Genomic DNA, 7,927 nt, shown 5'->3' on the forward strand with positions numbered 1-7,927 from the left:
TATATATATATATCTTTAAACATCACTCACTATTGGGGAGGAGTCAGTTCTTTATAAAAAGAAAAGGAAACATTTCTAACAATTCTCATATTAAGATGCCTAAAAATTTATTTTTTACTGTAAAGCCTTTAATTTTGAATTTAAGAATCCCATTTAGCTGAAAAAATTACTTTCAGATAAAAATTGCCTTCAATAAATCCCAGATTTTCAATTAAGAAACTTCACAGTTTGCTTAGTTTAAGCTTTCAATGTATAAAATACAGAGTAGCAAAATTGAGGGTGGCGAATTTGACCTCAAAAATTTGCTAGAACCTCTGGACTTTTCCTTCCAGGCTTTTTGAATACATTGCTAAAATGTGAAAGCAGAAAGGCTTTTCTCAGAGAAATGTGAGTGAAATGTGAAGGGTGACAGGGAGTGATGTTAGAGGAGGTGCTGAACCTACTTAATCATCTTTTGTTCGGGTTTTAACAGGTTTCATGAGGCTTTATTTATGTCTTTGCCTGTTGTTTCAAGAGCAAGAGAAGGAGGAGGCAGATGTTTGCTTATCAAAGGGATGATTTTGCAATGCTGTGCTTTTATGTATCCTGATATCTCCCCGATATCTCTCTATCACCAGGGTCCAGATGAATGGGGGTTGCATCCCAGAGCCTCCAAGGAAAAGGTGACTGTCCATTTTGCATATCCCATTTGTGTGCTAAGTGGTATCTTAAATACAACTACAGTGGCAATTAAATAATGAGATACATAAAGGGCACCTGCTTTGAATAAATACAGTAATCTGCCCAAAGCTCCCTGAGTGAGCTGGGATTCAGTGAGAGCCCTGAACCTGCACACAAACCTACCCTTAACAACCTAATCGTTAAAGAACAGAAACCTTCCCTTCTAATCCCCCTCACACAGGACAACATGTGGATGTTAGCATATTTGGACTGCTTTGCATTCCTTCTTGCCTGCTTTTGAGAACATACTACATTTTAAAACTTGTTGGGTTCTTTCATGTTTTATTTGACCCTATGTAATTGCATTCCTGAAGGAATAACAGGCTCCCACAGTGATTTATACCCTGTATTAAATGTCAGTTTTGAAGAGACACAGTTAGCAGTTTGGTTTAACCTCCTGCCTTCCTATGGAAGTTCAAAACTGGAGTGGAGCTCAGGATCCGAGGGGGAAAGTAAAAAAAAAAAATAAAAAAGATGAAAATGGGCTCACAGGCAGCGTGGAATGAGATGTATGTGTTCCTGGCCCTGTACCTTTGGAAGCCACCGGAATGAGATTCCATAAAGCCATCTCTATTTTTAACTGTAATTTGTGTGCTCCGTGGCTGCCCTTGACCACTCGGGAAGGCTGTAAATTAGCCCTGAGAAACGCTCTGCTCTCCCCAGGCAGACAAACTGCAGCCTCTCCAGCAACATTTTCCCTGCAAAATCAACCAAATCCGCCACCAAACCAACCCCCAGTGGGCCTGGCATGTGTCCCAAAAAGGAGGTCAGCGAAATAAATTGTCCTTGTAATTAAGAGTTGCTCCTTTGTTTTTATGTGTTTAACTGTGCATAAATAGCGAGGCAGGATAGGTATGTTATTACTGTTTTAAATATTTCATTCCCTTTGTAGATTCCCTTACGACACAGTTTAACAACTGCTTAATCAGACGTTATGACCTAATTATGGGGGATTCAGTTAAATAAATCTTGATGTAACAGTATATTCTTGATGTAATGGCTCCATTTATGTGCATGGGGGCATTTAAATGTAAAAGTAAATGCAGCCCACGTTAGGATCTGACACATGACTTGAATTATCATCATCTTTAGAATCACTGGTCAATCAAGTTACAAGGAGACTTATTTTAAGCAAGAATACCCCATTTCCTATACCCAGGAACTGAATATCCTGGTGACCACTGTCTTTAACACACAACTGTAACGTTTCATTTCCCATCGTGGAGGCTGAGCTGGAGCTGCTCCACGGAAGGTTCTGTTTTCACACTGAAAGCGAGAGATTTGATCCATCAAACTTTCACTCGGATTAGTTTTCCCCAAATATCTTCGACAAAGGCATTTAAATTTTTTAGGATCAGACCAAGAGAGCATTGGTAGTTGTTCTTACACAGCTGAAGTAATTCAAGGCGTTGCCATTGCCTTCTCCAGAGCCTCACTTGTCCATCGGATGAATGATGGGTCCAGATCCGATCTGTTCTTTGCCAGGTGGGAAGGCTGACAGTGATCTTCTATTTTGAAGTGAAAAAATAATGCAGGTGATAAGGTTTTCCTAGGGTTGGATTTATTTTGCCAAAGACAGGTGTCTTGAAGTCATGGAATAAGTTGCCCTCTGGAAATGCATATCTCTGCTGGGTATTCAGGGAGCTGATATGACTGGCTGGGACCTGACTCTTCCCTCTCAGGTGGATAGAGTTAGGTAAGATGAATCCTACATGTGGTGTGTACAAGGTATTGTGTATCAGCTCCCTGTCTTCTAGATGTGCTGCCAGATCACTGTCAATGTTTGTGCCTTGATGGGAGAGACTCTGGAATAGGTCCCCCACCGGCTAAATCCAGCTGGAAGACAAGAATTTTGTGTTAATCTGAGGGAACAAGCCCATGGGATGCAATGAATACTTGAGGAATGTAGGATGAGATTTGCCTTCCATAGCTTTAGATGGCAGAATGGGAGGTATCCATCCCTGCAGCTGGAATACCAGAGTGGTTTTGGTTGGAAGGGACCATAAAGACCATCCCATTCCACCCCCTGCCAGGGGCAGGGACACCTTCCACTAGCCCAGGTTGCTCCAAGCCCCATCCAACCTGGCCTTGGACACTTCCAGGCATGGGGCATTTATCACATTTTTAGCATCAGTGGAGGGAAGCAGTCCTGTCTAATGGGATTGTTCCTGACAATTTCATCAGTCCAAAGTTAAAGGATCAAGTCTCAAATGTGAATTCCTCTGCTTCATGACGTGGGGTTATACCCTGGGCGTAAATCTGTTACCCTCCCTGGTGGGTTGATTCAGGCAGGAGGTTAATCAATATCAGAAAAAGAATCTTAAATCAGTGTGAGCAGAGAAAATGGATTCCTAATCAGCATCAATATATCAACATGATTGTACTTAATACCACCTAACCCTACAGGCAACACTTGGTCACAGTAGTAATAATTAGGAATAAGAAAACCGAGTGAGGAGCATCTCCTGGATTTATCAAATCTTTTCGAAAATATTAGTATTTTTCAGACATTTGAGGCACTAAAAGCTGAAACACCAGCAGATGGAGACAAACCCTGTTATCAGACCAGCCCAGTCGAGCAGGACCTGTAGGATTCACAGCTTTTTGATGGGAAGTTGAACTGGAAACAAAAGGAAGCACACCTTTTGTGGAACGTTGTGTGACATTGATGTCTCCACATGTTTCAATAGCAAGAACTTAGGGAGAAAGGAATTTCACTCAAAAAACCCCCAAAAAACTCTTGGTACCACCCTAAATGTTTAATCAACCTGTAATTAAATTTTGGTGGGTTGCATATACATGGGGATGTGTGTATGCATAAAACACATTAGAAATGCAGTTAGGCTAACAATTTAAAAAATTCATTTCGGGTGAAAAATGAGAACATCTAAAAAAGATTCATACAAATATTCTTGCCTTTTTCTTTTGTTTGTTTGTTTGTTTGTTTGGTTGGTTTGGTTTTGGTTTTGGTTTTGGGTTTTTTGGGGGTTTTTTTGGTTGGTTGGGGTTTTTTTTGTTTGGTTTGGGTTTTTTTTGTTTGTTTGTTTGTTTTTTTCCTTTTTTAGGGAGGGTAAATTGTCGTTGGACTTGACACAGATAAACCTTTAAGCTTGACCATTCTAAAACTATGTTTTATGGTGTCTGGGACAGCTACATGAAACATTTTTATCAGAACTGAAATGTGATGGTTGGCCTTAAGTAAAAAAATTTCCACAGGTAAGTTAATTTTAATGACATTTGAAAAAATAAAATAATGAAGAAACTGCATCACGAAAGCTTTATTAAGGTGTAAATGGCAGAAGATGTTATGCCTCAGGCTGGATAATTTTGCTCTTCAGATGACACAAAAAAAGTCATGACTGGATCCAGAACCATTTTGCTTCTGTAAAGTTCAGTGCCTAAAGAAAAAAATGTCTCCTTGCTGTCCATAGCATCAGACCCTTTGGACAGAGTGGGAATGGGGGGAAGAGGGAAAGACAGATTTGAAGATTAATTACTGTCTTCTACTTTGAAGCTTAATGTTTAACCTTTCCATGTTCTGGAACCATCCTGGTTTGCTTGAGGCATAAACATGGAGATTTCCTTCAACATTGAATAATTATATTTCTGTTTTTTTCACTGGACAGAGAGGTTGTGTTTTTACTCCGCTGTCCTTTGCGCTGGAGGTGAACTGGAGGGGTTGACACAACTGGTACAAGCAGAGCTGGAGTAGAGAATCCAAACCCAATCTGTGCTGTGGGGTTGAGCTTCCCACCTCAGGAGGAGAGGGATCCTGCCTGCCAAGGTTACCCATCAGTGCCTGCTCTGTGAGTGTAATTCCATATGTTTCCTGGAAAACACTCATTTTAAGCAGAGTGTGGGGTGTGGTATGTACAGTTGTGGCTGTACCTGAGACCCGAGGACCTGAGGTGGAGGAACCTCCCTCAGTCAGATGATGTTCTCACTGGCTGGGTCCAGATAGGACAGGATTTACTTGTCTGGGAGTCCTGCACCTCTCACCTGGGGGAAAGCTTTTGAATAGGGTGCTGACATATCATTTTATGGCATGAACCGTGAGAGAAAACATGTGCAGGAGGGGTGGACCTGTAAAAACAGTCCTTTAGTTAATTGCTTAGATAGAAAGAAATGTGGATGCCTTCAAATGCACTGTAACTATAGATAAAACCAGCAGTAAAAACTTCTGGGGGGGGGGAGGGAGGGTTCAAGAAAGGTTTTCTCTTTCCTTTCTATGGAACAAAGATATTTTTGATCATTTTGGCTGGTATAAATACAGACAAGTAGGAAAACAGGCAGAGAGGACCTTGAGAGATGGTCTATCCCTCTACCCCGAGGCAAGATTTGCCAGGTTTGAGCCATTCCTGGTGACAGGAGAGTCTGTAGCTCCTTGACTAATTTATTCCAGTTCTCACCTGTCCTTCCTCTTAGGAAACGTGTCTAATGTTTGACCTATATCCTCCTTGCCGCAATTTAAACCCATTATTTCTTGTCTTATACCCAGTGGACACAGAGAACAATTTATTACCTTCCTATCTGCATCAACCTTTTACATAGTTGAAGGCTGTTATCATGTCTCCCCCTCAGTCTTTTCTTCTCTAGACTAAACAAACCCAATTCTTTCAATCTTTCCTCATAGGTCATGTTTTCTAGACCCCTGATCATTTTTGTTATGGAAATAAACATCCTTTAAATCAAGTTCTGTGAATCAATCTTGTGTGGAAAGGAAGGGAAACAGTGAGGTTAGAGTTAGCATTGGGAACAGGAATCTGGTGGTGAAAGAAGTGAATTTTCTGAAGTCTACTGAGAGTACAGCCTTCCATTCTTCTTTGGGTTTAGGAAGTATATTGAACACAATTTTCTTTCCACAATTTTCTTGGGAAACTTTTTTACATATTTGCCACCAGAAGGAAGACAGGATTCCATTTCCACAGGCTGTAAGCAGAGTGGTCTCTGGGAAAGCATTGGGAAGGTACCAGAGAGGTAATTTTAAATTGTCCTTCATGCAGACTTTCTAAAATCAACTTTCCAGCAGTGATATCAACCCTTGTTCTCCAACAAGTGATGTAGGCCATCCCCAAAAAATGGTTGAAGAGTGGATCATAACTCTTGGACATTTCATGCAATCAGAGACTCAGCACAGAAGATGCTGATGAGTATTTACCTTCTGTTTTGCTTGTAATATTCTCCTTTATTACATGGGCTGCTCAGAGAACATTGGAAATACTGTTTCAGCTGCAAAAACCAGCCAAGGCTGTAGTCCAGCTGAAAATCCATCTTGTAGAAAAGACTGCTCTAAGGATTGCCACCGTTTTTCTCTATAAGGGTGATTTTTTGACAAGGAGAAGACTCCTGCTGCTCCTGTGTTCAGCCATCCCTCAGTGCAGGAATCTACTGGAGCCCAGAAGTCTAACTCATCCTCCTCATCAGCTCTGTGGGTTGTTAGTCTCTGTGTAACATCCCACTCATGACCAAACGCCTCAGACCAAGTCCTTTTAAAAGCTCTGCCTTGTCTTGACCACTGGCTGGATCATGAAACTGAGGGAAGAGGGAATAGCTGTCGCAGAGTAAGGGTTCACAAAAGTGTTGGATCAAGATATTGATCCAACAGGCCCTAAGCTACAGTAATTCTGTAATCAGGACATAATATTTGTGCAACAGCTGATTCAGTAGGGTGCCTCAGAATTTAGGGCCAATGACTGGAAATGGATTATTGTTGGACAGACATCCTGGGACCTTTTGCTTTGGGTCTACTGTTTTGTGGTCGAGAGAAAGGGGATCTGATGTGTCTTACAAAATTTTGATCTCTTCTATGGAGTCACTATGAGCTGGGTCTTTGGCACTGAAGAGTGAAGGAGTTAAGGAGATTGCCATGTTAAAAACTGGGGCTACAGAAGGACCCAAGAGAAGTTCCCTGTGTTTATCCTCCTTTCCATCCTTAAAACACCATGGGCTGGGCTGAGGTTATTTTAGGTGTTTATCTAGACTCTGGATTATGGAGGACAAGGCTCCAAGGCAAGCACAGCCTGCAGCAGCCTTTTGTTCTTGGTGGTTTGGATGGTTGATGCATGGACTCACCATTTCTCTGTTCCTCAGAGATAAGTGTGAAGCTGTGGTAAATCTAGTTTCAGATCAAAGACACTGCAGCCACATGATGTAAAGCGTTCAAAAAATATTCCTCTGAAGGCTTTATGCAGGGTTCAGATATCACCTGTCTTTCCACAGTCTGTATAAATAGTAAAGCCAGTGGGAGCACCAGGCTGCGTGCTTTGGCTAAGCTGTGAGAAGTGTTGTGTGCTAACATCTGATCCAGATCCCTCACTAATGGACACAGAAACATGGCCTTGTTGTTCAGGCTGCAGAACAATGAACCTATAAACATGGGACAGCATAAAATTTTATAGAGAGAGCTGAAAGTCCAAGAGCATCTGAAGTTGAGTGCACTGATGCACCTCGAAAAGGAGTTCAGGAAGATGCATTAGAAGAGATGGAGTTTGGGAGCCACAGAGATACAAGTTCCTGTCCTGGCAGAGGAGATGTTGAAAGGTGAGAGGTTTCCTGTTAGCTGGCATGTGTTTCGTGAAGAAACTTCCCAAATGTCCTCTCACCAGAGACAACATTGATTTGACCTGTCAAACATATTAAATTCAGGCCTTGTCTGTGATCAAGATAGCTGAGAGTTCTCACACTTTAGCAAAGGTCCAAAATAATCATGGTGTGGTGAAGAAAAATGCTTTTAGCTCTGTGCAGACTACTGGGAATGCTCTTCCATTTTCTGTCTGACCCAAAGGTAAAGGCTCACTTATCTTGCAAGAGCCAGACTCTAGAGGATGCATGAGTGCTTCCTCTAAGCAGAGTGAAGGAGGCCAGGGACAGTACTTTGGCTGAAGTGAGACCCTTCTGCTCTCGAGGTGCCACTAAACACATCCATTCCAAAAAGCAGCTCTGCTTTGCTAAGTTACATCATCCTGATGGGACGGTGTTGTAGTAATAGCCAAGGAAAGGTTCTGGTTTTAGGTATTCTCATTTTTACAAATATCTAAGGAACTCTACTTCCCTCAACCAGTTGTAAATGGTGTTGTAACAGAATCAATCTTAAAGGCATTAAAGGCAGGCTTCCAGCATCAGATGCAATACTAAAATTTGCACTTCTGAGATGGTCTCCATGTAATTTCTCCCATATGGACCCTAAAATCCCAGATACTCTAAGATG

General features: G+C 41.7%; 1 long non-coding RNA gene across 1 annotated transcript in view; it reads left to right on the forward strand.

The window, feature by feature from the left end:
- Positions 1–4,429: 4,429 nt before the first annotated feature.
- LOC108508184 overlaps positions 4,430–7,927 on the forward strand; it is a 10,953-nt gene continuing 7,455 nt past the window's right edge. The window contains exon 1 of the long non-coding RNA XR_001878334.1: positions 4,430–4,526. This is a non-coding gene — a long non-coding RNA (uncharacterized LOC108508184). The remainder of the gene's footprint in view (positions 4,527–7,927) is intronic.

Source organism: Lepidothrix coronata, unplaced genomic scaffold, assembly GCF_001604755.1.
Source record: "Lepidothrix coronata isolate B3197 unplaced genomic scaffold, Lepidothrix_coronata-1.0 Scaffold284, whole genome shotgun sequence".
NCBI lineage: Eukaryota > Metazoa > Chordata > Aves > Passeriformes > Pipridae > Lepidothrix > Lepidothrix coronata.